The sequence below is a fragment of the Alosa pseudoharengus genome, unplaced genomic scaffold (assembly GCF_046254945.1).
Source record: "Alosa pseudoharengus isolate Yale_2024_CS ecotype anadromous, Long Island Sound unplaced genomic scaffold, YU_APseudo_1.1 YU_APseudo_1.1_scf_3, whole genome shotgun sequence".
In the NCBI taxonomy this organism is placed as follows: Eukaryota; Metazoa; Chordata; class Actinopteri; order Clupeiformes; family Clupeidae; genus Alosa; species Alosa pseudoharengus.
In genome coordinates this window covers 12,620,782-12,637,136 of record NW_027468718.1, presented here as the reverse complement: position 1 = coordinate 12,637,136, position 16,355 = coordinate 12,620,782, and the positions used below count along the sequence as shown (strand labels likewise).

Here is a 16,355-nt window from a genome sequence, read left to right as displayed (position 1 = left end):
GGGCTATTTACCCAGAAGCCCCTTCTGCCTGTAGAGAGTGCCTACTAGGGTTGGGCACCGAAACACGGTTCTAATATTGCACCGGTGCCGACGCAAACGGTTGTAACTGCATCTAATAACAAGTGGATTTCGGTGCCTCATTTCGGTGCTTAAATAGCTTTTTTTTATTTATTTTTTTTATACGAGGCATCACTGCATGTCATGCGCCATCTCTAACGTCTTGCTCTGATAGCAACACATCCAGATAGGCCTACAGTTAGCTAACATATGATAAACACTGGATGTATAAACATAGGGGTGCACCATGAGTGGACAGTGTTTGACAGCTTGAGTGAGCCCAACCCCACTAACACAAAACGTTAAGGGAACGTTCGGGAACGTTAGTGTATGGTTCCCTAAAGGGTAGTTCGAACCAACCCAAAAACTAACGGTTAGGGAACGTTACCTAAGGGTTTCTTAACGTTCCTAAACGTTAAGGGAACCAACCAACCAAAACGTTCTCCTGTGGTTGCACAGTACCTTCACACAACGTTCCCGTTTAGTTGTTATTGGTTGTTTTTGGTTGTTCTGAGTGCACCCCCACGCCAGTAGGGGGAAGACGCCTGGTCTGCATTCAGAACCGATTGCAGTTTCACGTTGGATTAAACAAACAATAATACTTCGGTAAATAAAATATAAAATATTTTTATAATAGTTTTCTGCTATCACTAGAATACATTCAGAACATGTTTCATTTGTTCCTGTAGCCTACCATTACCATTTTACATTCACACATTTTACATTATTTGCTTCTGATTAGGTGGCAATGACGTCAATGGTAATGCGTCTCTATTCATTCCAATTCCATGCCGTGTTAAATGTGTTATATGGCATTGTGTGATTGATTGCGCCTCTATCAGCTTTAGAAACTGGAGACAATAACAGCTATAGTCGATACTAACACAAGCTCCATTTCAGTTTTTGAAGTAACATACAAAATGTTTGCAGTCACTTGATTTAGATCCACTCAAATGATTGGTCTTATAAAATCTAAGTAAGGTAAACATCATATCAAGATAATATTTATTTTAGGCTAATATCAATTTTACTAAATAAAAAATATATACTTTTGTGCTTTTTTTACGTATTAGGTGAACTTTAAACAAAAATCTATCAATAGAACACTTTTCACAACTAAGAAAATTCACTTCTTTCATTTCACAATTCACTTCAATCAGACAGGCTCTCCCTTACACGTAGGCCTACCCCCACGCCAGTAGGGGGAAGACAGCGCCTCTGCTTTCAGGTGATCGATTGAAGTCTTGTCCTGACTTCCGTAAACGGGCTCTGTTTGAATTCCGTGATTCTTGAACGCCGCTGGAAGAAGTCTTGGAATGGATTACACTCGTCTTGAATTCGATCTCACGAAAGTAAGTGAAATATGTTACAGTTTCATGATGTAGGCCTAGTGGTTGTAATGCAAGAGTTTGAGGTTTAACCTTAAGTCCTTTCACTTGTAGGGCTTTGTTATATTCCGATTCTGCCAAATTTACCAGAGCACATTGCTCGTTCGTCTTTGTTTGAGCTGTTCTCAACGTGTTATGTTTTGCAGCATTGTATGTTTTGTGTCATCGTGTTAACCTGCTCACGTTGATGTTACAAATAATAGCACTAGGCTACCGTTTCTTTTAATTAGTTTTAGTGTACAGTCAGTCCTTTTAGGCAAGTCACTCGGCAGCAGTGGTGTAGGCTAGTGGATATAGGCCTACTGTATGTAGCTGGATCTAGGCTACTGTGATGTAGGCTAGTTAGCTGTAGTGGGTAGGCTATACTGTGATCAACCCCAAATGAATCCTAGTCTATTTTAAGTGGGTATACTGAGATGGTGATGCTTTTTAAGTTGGTATAACCTACTGAACAGTCCTGCATATGTAGGCTACACTAGAGCCATAGAGATGGCTATAGATAATGTCAGAGAATGTCTAATAATCTGACTCTGATAATGTATAGGCTACACTGTCGGCGGCCATTTTGTAACACAGTTGATCGGATAGACGATTCAAGTGAATAGACCTCTGAATTTGCCTTCAAAAAGCTGAGATCCGGTAGCCTATCTTGCAATTTTTGCTATGGGAAAATAACATGGGGAGAGAATTATTGCACTCTCCCGGGGACGAAGAAGTCTGAAATGCAGACATTTTGCTCAACACACGTTTGTCCTCTGCCTTCGAGTGGTAGGCTAACTGTGATCTTCAACAGGCCTACGTTAAGACAGCAACTTAGATTTTTGCTACCCCAGACCTAACTTGCAATGTAACTTGTCATAGGTAGTTAGGTTAAATTAACACCCTGATCTCCTTATAGGCAAAGATGGCAGTTTTGGTTCCTTTTTGTAGGCGAACTTCAGAGGTCTGTTGGGAAGCATACAGGAAGGGGCGGAATGTGTGTAGTAGGCTATACACAGCTGCCATACTGGCTTTACAAACTAAGCCCATGCATTTCTATGGATGCTGTGTCTCCCCATTAGAAATTCTCTGGGCTACAATACAAAAATCAAGTCAAAAGCTGGGCCAAATATCCAGTCAAGAAAATCTGGTTGTGTACAGATGACTGATTGCTGCAATACTATCAATAATAGTTTTCTCTATATGGAAATACTGCTTTGCTCTACTACTGGCTCACAAAAACGTTGTTCTCTTAACGTAGATTCATACACCAAAGCTATGGAAAAATGTCAGCGGCTGATGGACACTTCTAGCATTGAGGCGGAAGAAGATGCGAGCGTCCACAAAAGGCAGTGCATGGTCACGTGATGGTAAGACCTCTTAAATACAGACTACATTATTTGCACAATTCAAATATTCTTTTTGCAATCAGTGCAGATTGTATGGTCTTTTATTTCAGATGAATCCGTTCCGCAAGCAAGAAAGCATTCCAGGATGGTGCGTGTGCCTGGAAGCCCTGTCTGTAAGTTAACATTTATACATGTATTATTTAAGAAAACCAGTTGAGTCATATTTCCTACCATGGAACTACTGACATTCATGTTTATTAACCTAGTGCATATCATGTTACTGTTATGATGTATTTGTCTCTTCCTGCCTTTTATTAGGTCAGCAGATGTCACTGCCTCCACCACCTGCATGTGAGTTTTTCTTTTTAGCGATTGTTTAATGTAACAGCATAGGTTTATCTTTTGCAAATGTCATGTGCAAGAAACCTACCATAAATTAACTGACCAATATTCATATTTACTTTCTTTTTAGATGAGTCAACACCACACAGGCAACCAGCTCATTGCCCAGAGCTGGATGGGTCTATTATAACACCTGCCACTTCATCTTGGGACCCAGTTGAAGGTACAGTGTCTTTGAATTTTCCATTTCCAAGTAAATACAATTTCATGACAAGGAACTTGAGAGTAAGTAACTTTTTTTTTGTTGTAAACAGCACAAGTGACTCATCACACAGAGGGAGGTGGCTTGGCCATGGAGACGGAAATAAGAGGTAAGAACACTCACTTAATTTGTTCACATATGCAGGTATATAATGTATTTAACAACTAAAACTAACACCATCCATTTTCCATAGCAATAAGGACAACCATTACCGCATGGCACAGCGAATGGACGCATTTGAGGAGAAGATGGATGAGCTGCTCGTGCTCTTAAGGAGCTCCCAGTCACCTCCCTCTGCTCCAGTCGATGACATATTGCTGTCGTCCTGCTCGACAGTCACTGAGCTGCAGGAGAGGAGGAACAAAATGCCCTCCCTCCAGGACTTGGGTGCCAGTTGAAGGTACAGCGGCTTTGAATTTTCCATTTCCAATTAAATGCAATTTCATGACAAGGGATTTGATTGTAACTTAACTTTTTTGGTTGTAAATAGCAGAACTCGTCACACAGAGGGAGGTGACTCCTCGCCCAGTCGGTCGCCCAGTGCTGGATGGGTCAACTTTGACTCGCCCTTCTTCACCTTGGGTGCCAGTTGAAGGTACAGCGGCTTTGAATTTTCCATTTCCAATTAAATGCAATTTCATGACAAGGGACTTCCCTGCGCTAAATGCTGCAGAGGCGGAGGACCTGATTGGGCTAGCACTGAAGTTTGCCCCACACAGACGGTAAATTGAAATTTGTTCATAACAATCAAAGGAATGGGAAAACTACTTTTTTGTGATCAGAAAAAAAAGGGTTGTTAGTAAGGCACTTTGTCTTGTTTTTTTCAACATGTTCATTCTTAGTATGACATCAAACTTTTTTTTTTCTTTTTAGGCAAGCTGAGGACTGATCTTGTTGAGACTCGACTCGGACTTGAAGGACTGGAGCTCTATTTTTTTTTTTTATTATTTTTAAAGCTTTTGCATTTTTTTTTGTTGAATTAAACCTTTTGTATTTTTCTTTAATTAAAGCTATAGTATTGTCTATCAAAGCTATAGTATTTTTTTGTATTACAGCAATTGTATTTTTTACACACAAAAACAACCACACACAGGAGCAGCTTCTTTCGCACTGTTATCACTCTGTGGATAAGTGGAGTCATCCCCACTTTGACCACACCTGCACATTACTTACTTTATCATTCCAATATACGTCTTGCACTCTACATTTGCACTATATCTTTGCACTCAACAGCCCACTCCATGTGTACTTGTATTGGTATTATGTCTTTGTATATTGTGTTGGTATCTGCCACAATGTATATTGTCTATTGTACAGTGTGTCTATTTGTTGAATGTAGCACGTACCAAAGTCAAATGCCTTATGTTAATATACTTAGCTAACACTAAGTCTAATTTATATATATATATACACACACACACACAGTGAGGCCTTTTATATTGTTTTTTTTGTCTTTTGATAATTTTATATTAAAGTTATAAGTTCCATCGATTTTGCCTGTTCATTCTTTCCTGCTAATATATAATAATGCATTCCTGCTCGTGCTGTTTAAAGTAATTGGTATGCAAAGGTTGCAATGTTAGGGGAGGGTTCCCTAAAGGTTGCAATATTTAGGGAAGGGAACGTTCCCTAAATGTTAGGGAACGTTATGGGAACAGTTAGGGAACGTTATGGGGAAGGTTTTTTAAAGTTTGCAACGGTTGGGGAACGTTAGGGGAAGGTTCTCTAAAGTTTGCAACCTTTAGATAACGTTAGGGGAACGTTCAGGGAATATAACCAAGAACTAACGTTTCCGGAACGTTCAGCAAACTTTCCATGGGAACCAAAACTTGCTCAAAAACTAACCTTAGGGTAACGTTTGGGAACCAAAAACTAACGTTTCCGAAACCAAAAACTATGGTTCCCAGAACGTTTTGGAAACCATAAATTGTTAGCTGGGAAGTAGCTCACTTTAAAGCGATATCGCGAGCTCCTGTCAAAATCTAGCAGTGGGCCTAACTAACACACAAGCAAAAGGCTATGAAACAACATCAACAGTAGGCTAGCCTATAGGTTACACAATATCCTTGCTAATGCTAACTGACATTTATTTTGAAATGTTATCAGCAAAGTTGTAAGGTGAAAACTTTATTTCACGGTGTGTTAAACAACATGGCATGATATTAATCTTTCATGTGCATGAGGCCCATATAGTATCACAATGAATTCATATGAAGTTCATGTTAAAAGTTAGCTGGCAAAAACATAATTATGTAGGTTACATACCTGATGTCACTGAGCTGTCAGACGCTACGAATCTCCGTACGTTATCGCTAATTAAACTCAGCTGACTGGTGTTAGCGCATAGCCATAGTTGCTGTTAAAATACCTACTAGGCTAGCGCTGGGAATCTAAACACTTCAACACCGACATGTAGCCTAACATGTTCAAAACTACTGCGTGTTATGGGTTAAGACATGAAATTTCTTGAAGCAATTGGGAACACACTGAATTAACTGGAAAGTAGAGTCCCTGTTAGATTAGCTTGCTTGCAAATGCCGTTGTCCATGACCTGGCAGTTTTATGGCAAGCGGTTTTAACATACCTTATGGCAAACCGCCTACACTGGGTAAACTTGAAAGCAGAGCTTACCATTGTGTGTGCATGCATGGCAAGTTGTTTTAACATTTAAATGTATTATTAGTAGGAGCAATGAGATATTGATAGTAAATTGAATATAACAGTTCAATTTCATGTTCAAATTTGTCTTATCAATAAAAAGAAAGCAATTCATGCTTTAGACCATTTTAATTTAAAACATTTTAAAAACAAAGTACCGGTTCAGGCACCGTTTCGGCACCGGCACCGTTTTAAAAGTATCGATTTAGCACCGGTATCGGATAAAACCCAAACGATACCCAACCCTAGTGCCTACTGAACACTGCTGAAGCTGTGCTCTCTCTCACACATGCACACGCACACACACACAGACAAGCGCGCACACACACACGCGCACACACGCACACGCACACACACACACACACACACACTATTATATACACTATTCTCTGCTCATATGGAAGGCCACATAGGGCCACAGACTGACTGAAATTGTAAATATAAAATATAGCCGCAAGCGGAAATGGCGGGCCCGAGCACCTGCGGGCCACAACCCGTGACATTTCAGAATCCAACAAAGCACCAACGTGGTGCATTTGTAAATTGTACATATTTTATGTGTGTGCTATTTGTTTTTGCATGTTATTTTCTGGCACATTTACTTGCTTGGCCATGTGGGGGCGCAATGCAAGGCAGGCCCATTGTGTGTCATCATAATCATAATATATATTAACCTGAGAAATTTCAGATTATTCATTGTAAGCAAAGAACATTTCTGATACACTTTTTGGCCAGATGGTGGCGCTATATTAGGCATGTGAATTACACATGTGAATATCATCACAATAATGATATCCAATATTTTGTAAAGTTTCAGATCAACCAATAAAGGCATTAACAATTTCTGGCACATTTTCCTGATTGGCCAGGTGGTGGCGCTATGCCAGGCAGGCCCATAGGGTCTCTGAATATCATCATAATTATAATATCTATTAACCTGAGAAGTTTCAGACCATTCATTCAAAGCATAGAGCATTTCTGGCATATTTCCTGTTTGGCCAGATGGTGGCGCTATGCTAGGCATGTGAATTATATGTGTGAATATCATCACAATAATGATATCCAATATTTTATAAAGTTTCAGATCGGCTACCAACAACAATATGTGGTAGCCTATCCTAATTAGCTTAATACATTATTGTTCACGTTATGGTTTAATTGTCAAAACTAGTGCCCTGTGTGCTACGATTCCAGCTAAACCTTTTACAATTATGTGTTATGTTTGGCTTTTACAGTTATGTGTCATGTTTGGCATTACATCAGTCATATTGCTAGCCAATTTGTTTAAATATTTTGGGTCTTCCTGTACAAAAAAATATCTGCATTCAAAGGACAAAAATGACTACTGCCATTTTTCTGAAGTAGAATGCAGTACACTAACATTTCAGTAAATATTGCATTACTACGTACTAGTTCAATTAAGTTTTTTCTTGTCCAAAGTACTGTATTTTCCTGCATTTGAACTGCACATATTCTTCCAAAACTGCAGTGTTGACAGTTGGTTTTATATTTTTTGTATTGTAATATTTGAATATTTACACTGTTACACCCTAATTGTGCTTCATCCAGCCAAAACACAATCTGTGGAGCCTGGCCCTGAAGAAGAGGAGCACGAACTGTCTCAAAGTACAAAAGAGGGTTAGTAGATACAGTTAGAACAAAATTATTCATACCCCTGGCAAATATTGATTTAATGTTGATTTTTTTCGACCAATATAGTTTGTTCTGACTGAAACGGACACTGCCACATGCCAAAAGGTTGTAAGACAATGTGATGGAATAAAAAAAAACAAGCGTTTTTATCTTTTAACATTTGATTGTGATTTCATCCTGGCATATGGTTTTATTAAGCACACAGAAGGGTGGAATATAGCTTATTATAGCTTAAATCACACCTACACACTGCAAGCATTCCAAAAATATATAATTTAGGCCACCTTCATCGATCTATCCTTCTACAATACCCTAAAAAGTACCCACGCTCAAAATAATGCGTCACTCTGAACCGTGATTTCATCCTGGCACATGGTTTTATTAAGCACACAGAAGGGTGGAATATAGCTTATTATAGCTTAAATCACACCTGTACACTGCAAGCATTGCAAAAATATATCATTTAGGCCACCTTCATCGATCTATCCTTCTACAATACCCTAAAAAGTACCCGCGCTCAAAATAATGCGTCAATCTGAACCGTGATTTCATCCTGGCACATGGTTTTATTAAGCACACAGAAGGGTGGAATATAGCTTATTATAGCTTATGCAAGTTAGAAATGCTAACCCTAGGTTTAGGTGGTTATAATTTGCATAGGTCAGACAGGCCTTGATAGGATTACACCAGTTAATTCAAGACAGTGCAAGTATGTGGCACATATTTTATATAGGGATTGATAACAAACTTGTTTGTCAAATTTGACACCTCCAGCTGCTTGTATGTTGACAGGAGGCGGAGCCAAAGATTGAAAAATCTAGATATCTAGGGGGCGCTTTAGAGTCTGTGAATATGTGATGTGTGATTTTACTACACAACTCATATTTTGTGTCATGTACAGATGTCACTTGGCAAATTTAATCAGTCTAGGGGGTATATAAGTTACAAATGCTAACCCTAGGTTTAGATGTCCTTGATTTGCAAAGGTTAGACAGGCCTTCATAAGGTTACATCAGCTATTATCAACTAATACCAACATGTGGCACATATATTGATAAGGGTGTAAAAACAAAATAGTTTGTGAGATTTGAGACCCCTAGCTGCTTCTGTGTTGCCAGGAGTCTGTGAATATGTGAGGGTTGATTCCATTTCACACACATATTTTGTGTCATCTAATGATGTTACAAGCCAACTTTAATCAGTCCACAATATTATAGTTAGAAATGTGTAATCTTATGCCACCTACAAATCCCATAAACATAACCAACACCCAACATGATCAAAGTGCATTGAGTCACTGTCTGAAATAAAGACATTGAAATTGTATACATTGAGAAATGTTTTTTTACTTTATTATGAAGTTTAATAATAGTTAATGCACGGTTCAATCTCTGCACTGTTTACTTTTGCACTACCACCATGATGCTGCTGCTGCTGATGGTGGTGGTGGTGGTGCTGCTGATGGTGGTGCCGCTGCTGGTGCTGCTGCTGGTGGTGGTGCTGCTGCTGCTGCTACTGCTGCTGGTGGTGGTGGTGCTGCTGGTGGTGTTGCTGCTCGTGGAGGTGCTGCTGGTGGTGGTGCTGCTGCTGCTGGTGCTGCTGCTGGTGCTACTGCTGCTGGTGAAGGTGCTGCTGCTGCTGGTGGTGCTGCTGCTGCTGGTGGTGCTGATAGTGCAGCTGCTGCTGCTGATGGTGTGGTGTGAGCGGCACTATACCCCAGCGTCCTTACCTCACGGGGTGTGTGTGTGTGGGGCGGGGGGGTGTGTGTGAGAGGCACTGTAACCCAGCGTCCTTACCTCACGGGGTGTGTGTGTGTAGGGGGGTGAGAGGCACTGTAACCCAGCGTCCTTACCTCATGTTATTTATAATTTTTCGAGACTTGTGCCATAAGAAGAGCCTCAGGTGGCCTATGAAATTGTCTCTGTTCATATAAGACAGTTGGCTTTTCAGTTTTTTCAGCAATGAATTGCTTTGTTCGGCCAACTGAGAATTTATATCCTGGTGCTGGGGGTATACATCCAGCTGGTATCCAGCGTTGCAGCCTGTAATAACATTAAAAACAAAAAGGAATTATTTTATGTACGTTACATAGTTTTAAAAATAGTGTGTAGAATAGTGTGAGTGCTGTGTCAATACCTGAATGATTCCTCCAATGGAGGCGATCTACCAAAAACCAGGTTTTATTAAAAAATTGGGGGTCCCTCGTAATGGCGTAAGTGTGGAGCTGACAGGCATTATCATAAATTACTACCTCCGGACCTACAACACAACAGAAGGCACTTAAAAAAAAAACAGAACTTAAAAAAAAAAAAAAAACACACCAACATAAGAGACAGTTAGCAAGTCAGCAGACTGTTAGGTGACTGGCAAGAATCAACAATGAGTTGTATAACCAATCTCTGGACCTGTATGGTCTGGGAGAGTAGTATTACACATGTGCTGTTTTCCCACACCAAAGCAATTTACCGGTATGTGATTTTTTGATGAGAACAGTATTTCTGAACCTATAAAACCAACCAAAGCAAAAACAACAAATGACCTGGTAATGTCACACAAGAAAGGTATGCAGAATCCTTACATTTGGTGAATCTGCTCCGTAAAATAGAGAATGGCACGTTCACCGACTCTACCTGCTCCATGATGGAGAAGCCAAGACATACTCCTGTACAGAAACCACACAGACACAATAGATAGACAGGTCACATGCCAAGTTTATGATGTTAATACAACATTGCTTTTTACCATGTGTAAAGACAATGCTTTCACAAAGCAGATAGACAATCAGGACAAATGAAAATGAAAAATGAACGTACCATGTTTGCAGAACAGTGTGAATATGCCAGGAATTAGGCTTGGGTGCCTGCTCCCCACCTTCCTGCAGTCTGTCAAACGGCCCTGCTTCCTCTCGCCATCTGCATCAAATAAACCCCGGTCCCGGACAAGGGGGAGACAGGGGAAAAAATCTCCATCCCTCTCCATAGTTGTGAGAGGAGTGTCCAGGGCTGGCTTCATCAGAGCGCCCCTTGCCTTCTGGTGGAGCGCCCCGAAAATGGGCACAGCTACTGTACCTCTGGGAATGCTCCCTCCGCCCCAACAAGTTGAAAGAACAAGGGGCACTCCTCAGCTAGGGTCTTTAGAAGTTGTGGGTGCCCCTCCACTCCCGTGTAGCCCATGGCTTCAAGGTCCTGAACCATTGCTTCCACCCGTTCACTAGGGTGGAGGAGAGCGCAGGCAGGGGAGTTCTTGGCCACCTCCTGGACTATGCGGCGACATGGTCCAACACAGGTCCTCCCCACCTCCAAGCAGGCCTGGAGCAGAGGCAGCAAGAATGCAGAGTGCCGCTCTGCTAGGCCCTCCATTTCAATAGCCTCTGCAGGCGTCAGGCCGTCATCTACAAATTTGGTGAGCAGCTTGCAGAGGGGTGCACTGCTCACCAGCACCCTTTCAGGATGACTGGTGAATAAAGCAAAGACAAAAATGTTACTCTACATGGAGAAGATAAATTAAAACCCATAAACTAAACATACAAATATTGTAACACTGATTAACAGGTCATGAAGAGAATGGGTAATGACCAAACTCTTAAAGAATACTCATCTTCCAGAATTTGCCACTCGGGTACCATACTGCCCATCCCTTTTCAGGGCATATTTTTGCTGGTAGCCCAGGGATGTGCCATCCATGACCACAGCTCTGAGAACACAAAATATAATTTGTATATTGAGTTGTAAAGACAATGTAAGGTATAACCACTGTGTGTGTGTGTGTGTGTAAGATTGAACATACGTGTACTTGTCTTTGCAGACAGGGCATTTAAACCCGTCTGCAAAGTCTGCCGTCATCAGATCCATGAAGGACAGGACAGCATCTTGGAACTTCCTGTATGTTATTAGGATGCTCTCGGGAACTGCCCTGTCCAACATGTTGGTGTTGTACACTTCCAAGTAGTTGTACATTGTGGAGCTGGAGATGAAAGAGAGGTGTACCATAAGTGCTTTGAACATTGCTGGTTGGCATGTCCAGATAATGATTGCATGTAATGTCATACCAACCTTGAATTCAGGAAGTGGTAAAAATAGTCCCTAAGGACTTCATGGTGCACTACATATGTGCCCATGTTCAGGAGGAACTCGTCTCCCCCATCAAAATGCTGTTGGTGTCCACATGATTCACATGCCTGTTGATAAACTTTGTGAGAGGGAAGTAGTTTTGAAAGTGCCACTTCAAAAGACTACTGCCAAAGTTATTTCAGTTTTACTATTATTTTTACTATTATATTTGTTTTTTGCTTTCTCCCAGTATTTCCATGCACTTCACTGATCTATTATCTATCTGGGGGTCGTTTCTAGAAAGCATCGTTTGCTAACCTGCGTCGCAACCTTGGTAGTTCGCTCCATCGTTCTTGGATTTGGTGTTTCTAGAAAGGGTAGTTCGAACTCTCAATCGCAAACAAGGACGCAAAGTTTGGTCGTTTGAACTACTGCCCCTAGGCAGTCGCACTTGTGTCGTTCCTTGGTAGTTCCTGTTGGTGTCAGGAGCGCCTAACCAAAAATCACAACCGCCTAACCAAAATTGCGTAGTGGATGTTTATCTCGTGACTCAATGATTGATCTATCCTGTACACTCTCGGAAAAAATGGTACCGCTCAGTACCTTAAAAGGTACAAACGCTTGTCTCTGTGGCAGTACCTTTAGAGGGTACAGAGCAGTACCTTACAAAAGGGGCACATATTTGTACCCTCATGTTTTGTACCTTCAATGGTCCCATCTGTACCTTCAGGAACTATTTTGTACCTTTTCTCTATGGTACAGGTTTGTATCATCATTGAGGGTACAGTATTTGTACCATTGAGGTACCACCACAGAGACAAGTCAATTTGTACCTTTAAAGGTACCTATACGTTCCCTTAATGACAAGTGGATTTGTACCTTTAAAGGTACTTATAGGTTCCCTTACTGGACATAAATAAATAATAAAAAAAACACTTTCTTTAAAAAAACAGATTTATTGTATAAAAATACAAAACCGTAAAAACTGATATCACACAGGGTACAGACAGAGAGCATATTTTTTTAAATCATCAGATGCATTCTGGCCACTTAAGACATACATTTGGCAAGTTTACTTACAAGAAGTTTAATTTTGTTTGATACAGTAGGGCTGGTGTGCGTGTGTGTGTGTGTGTGTGTGAAGGGAGAGAGATAAAGAGAGAGTGTGGAGAGAGAGAGTGGAGAGAGAAAGAGAGAGAGAGTGTGTGGAGAGAGAGAGAGAGTGTGTGGAGAGAGGACAGAGAGTGTGAGAGAGAGAAGAGAGAGAGTGTGAGAGAGAGAGAGAGAGAGAGAGAGAGAGAGAGAAAAGAGAGTGTGGAGAGAGAGAAGAGAGTGTGGAGAGAAGAGAGTGGAGAGAGAGAGGAGAGAGAGAGTGGGAGAGAGTGTGTGGAGAGAGTGGAGAGAAAGAAAGAGTGTGGAGAGAGAGAAGAAAGAGTGGAGAGTGTGGAGAAAGAGAGGAGTGTGGAGAGAGAGAAGAGAGAGAGTGTGTGGAGAGAGAGAGGAAAGAGAGCGTGTGGAGAAAGAGAGAGAAGAAAGAGAGTGGAGAGTGTGGAGAGAGAGAGAGAGAGAGATCTATTTTGGCATTTCGGTAACCTATTTTGTGGCATTTCGGTAACTTCATTGGCATTTCGGTAACGTATGTGGCATTTTGGTAACGCCTTTGTGGCATTTTGGTGACATGATGTGGCATTTTGGTAACATGGGTTTCATAGTGGCATAATGGTAACATTTGGATTAATACACTCTATACATACAATGACATTTGATCTGAGTCACTTAACACCCTGTTAATATTATCATGCAAAAAAAGTAAAAATTGTATACATATAGTCAATGGGAAATTAAATGTTATCTCAGTTCTCTCTCTCTCTTTCTCTAACTAGTCATTTGCAAATTCAATTAAAAATCTAATGGGTCACACTACAGGTTTTGGAAGAGTCAAAGTGATTTAGACACAAAACTAAGCTCCCAACCAGCATGTCATACTTGTCCTACCAGCATCTATTTCAATTACTGTACACTGTGACTAACAAAAATGTCATACTGCAAAGGCACAATAAAGCACTCAATAGTACAGGTTATTTAACACCACTTCCTCCTTTGTCATTTCACTAACTATTTTCTATATGCATGAAAAATGTAAATAATGGATGTTTTCAAAGTGGGACTTGTGAAGTACAGATAACACAGAATGATTCCTATGTTTAAAATGTAGGGTGACTCCTTGATATAGGAGTCAGATCTGATATAGGAGCAACATTCTAAAATAAAAACAGGGAATTGTTGTTCGTGTTGTGTCCATAGTCTTTCAAGTGACCTACTGACCTCTGTAGGCCAACTTGACACACATTCACAGATCAAGACCTCTTACTGGTAGGTTAGGAAAACTAAATATTGCACCCCTTAGTCAAATCTCTGCCTTAGAAGGTATATAAGAAAAATCTAAAATAAGTGTGCCAAGCCAATCAGTGACGTTTACACGCACACCATATTCCTGTAGGCTATTAATCAGAATAATTACAGCATTCTGATTGTTTTTACGAGTCATGTAAAAACACCTTTACCCAATTACCATAACCCAATTAAGATCATGTTTAGATCCCTGGTATAACATTGGGCTATGTAAACACATTTCTCAGAAAACACCACTTAATGGAAGATTAAATTACGTCTGGCATGTTCATGCAAGGAATTATGTTAGATTGGTTGGTTACCGGTACTCTAACAACTTGGCAACACGGTGAATAGCAAACACAAAAGTCTGCACTCCTGGAGTGAAGATGAGACCAATTTATGTTTTCAAATCATAAAAATGTAAACGTCACGGCGAAAGCACCACAATTATGACATCTTTAATGGCCTAATATTAAAATCCATTGACCAGATCAATACAAAACAATCAAGACATACCGGGTGGTTGGATGTACATCCCTCTGAAAATATATGCCCCCCCCCCTTGCAGAAGTGCCACAATCAGTGATATTTATTTTTTTCTTTTTACTGGCGACTACTATTCTGCACTGAATAGGTTACCTCTTCCTATCTAAAGCCTTATAACTATCCTTTTACTTGACTAGTATGTTTCAGTGATCATAAAAAAAACAAGGTTGGCAGGTTGATTGCCTATGATCACCCCTCTAGTTACTGGGCTACTCTGAAGTTGTAGACACCTCTCCCCCTATTACAGTTACAATGTTACAGAAATGCCACAAACAGTGATCATTTTGAAAGTTCACTCAAACCCAATTGGCCTGTCTCTGAGGATGCACAATCAGTTTTGATACTTCTCTAAAGATACTGTTATTTCCAACGGACAAGTAGAATACTTAGAAGTTGGACGGCCACACCATCACAGCCTACAGCAAAACACCATGAAGAAAAGGTGAGTAAAAAATCCCACGATTATGACTGTAGCAGAATATTAATTACGTTTTATGCAAATGCATGTCGTGCATCAACTTGATAGTCATGCGAGGCATGTCATCCTTAGATAGAGAGGTAAGTTAGGCTATCATTGAACAGCCACCTCGGCTACCTTATACGTCTGGGTGCATTTGTTTGCAATACGTTTAAGATGGTAAAAGTTGTAAATACCAAGCAATCCTTGATCAGAAAGGCACCGATTATCCTTTTCAATAGCTAAATTAGCATCAGCCATCACAGAGACGACAGCCTATTCATGATCGCAAAAGCAAATTACGTACGTCGAGGTAGCACAAAAAAACAGTAGGCTAAGTGTACTTTTAACAGTGGATTGTGAGTTTTCTTTTCCACTGGGCTTGTGTGGTAGCATAACTCAACAGGTAGTCCAGTTTGACAAAACACCGGAATTGCATGGCTTACTACTGCCATCGCGGATTTTTGGGTGAGGGTTTAAATCGCTAGAACCTCCCTAGCATGACACTTCTTCAACGCTGATGGGATAGGTCAGTAAATTAAGTGCTGCGTTCGAGACAATTCAGTACGACGGGTATTTTGCGAAGCAGGGACGTTAGGCCTGTTTTGGGGGGCTGAAGCCACACTAAGATGATCAAAAGCCCCCCTATAATAATATAGGTCCAAATTCACATTCATTATTATCTGTTGAATTGCTCACAGAGTAGTTATCACACAGATATCACATTCACATGAAAGGGCGGAACCGGAGTTCCAATGATATTTCGCGAGAAAATCAACAGTAGATAGCCTACATGAGATTTCGTCATATTTCCATTCTGCACACAGGGCTTCGTACATTACTCTCCGTGGTAGGCTATGTCCAACGAACGCTTCACTCGATATGGCAAACCATAATATCAGAATAAACAGCAGTCTTACCGAACACGAGGATATGAAGCGTTCCTCTGTAGCCTACAGTAAACCGTTCCCGAGTTTAAGTATAAGTATATATATAAGTGTATACTCTTTTGATCCCGTAAGGGAAATTTGGTCTCTGCATTTATTCCAATTCTTGAATTAGTGAACACACAGCACACAGTGTACACACAGTGAGGTGAAGCACACACTAATCCCGGCGCAGTGAGCTGCCTGAGGGGTTAGGTGCCTTGCTCAAGGGCACTTCAGCCGTGCCTACTGGTCGGGGTTCGAACCGGCTACCCTCCGGTTACAGGTCCGAATT

The 16,355-nt window shown here is 40.7% G+C and overlaps 1 long non-coding RNA gene across 3 annotated transcripts; it reads left to right on the top strand.

Annotated features, from left to right (window-relative positions):
- Positions 1-1,247: 1,247 nt before the first annotated feature.
- LOC143099617 (uncharacterized) lies at positions 1,248-4,332 on the top strand. Of its 3 annotated transcripts, XR_012981693.1 has the most exons (7): positions 2,907-2,946; positions 3,092-3,124; positions 3,246-3,338; positions 3,430-3,486; positions 3,571-3,777; positions 3,868-3,972; positions 4,251-4,332. It is a non-coding gene; the product is annotated as an uncharacterized LOC143099617 (long non-coding RNA). The 3 variants fall into 3 exon arrangements; XR_012981694.1 differs by lacking the exon at positions 3,430-3,486; XR_012981695.1 differs by lacking the exons at positions 2,907-2,946; positions 3,092-3,124; positions 3,246-3,338; positions 3,430-3,486 and adding an exon at positions 1,248-1,409.
- The last annotated feature ends 12,023 nt before the right edge of the window (positions 4,333-16,355 follow it).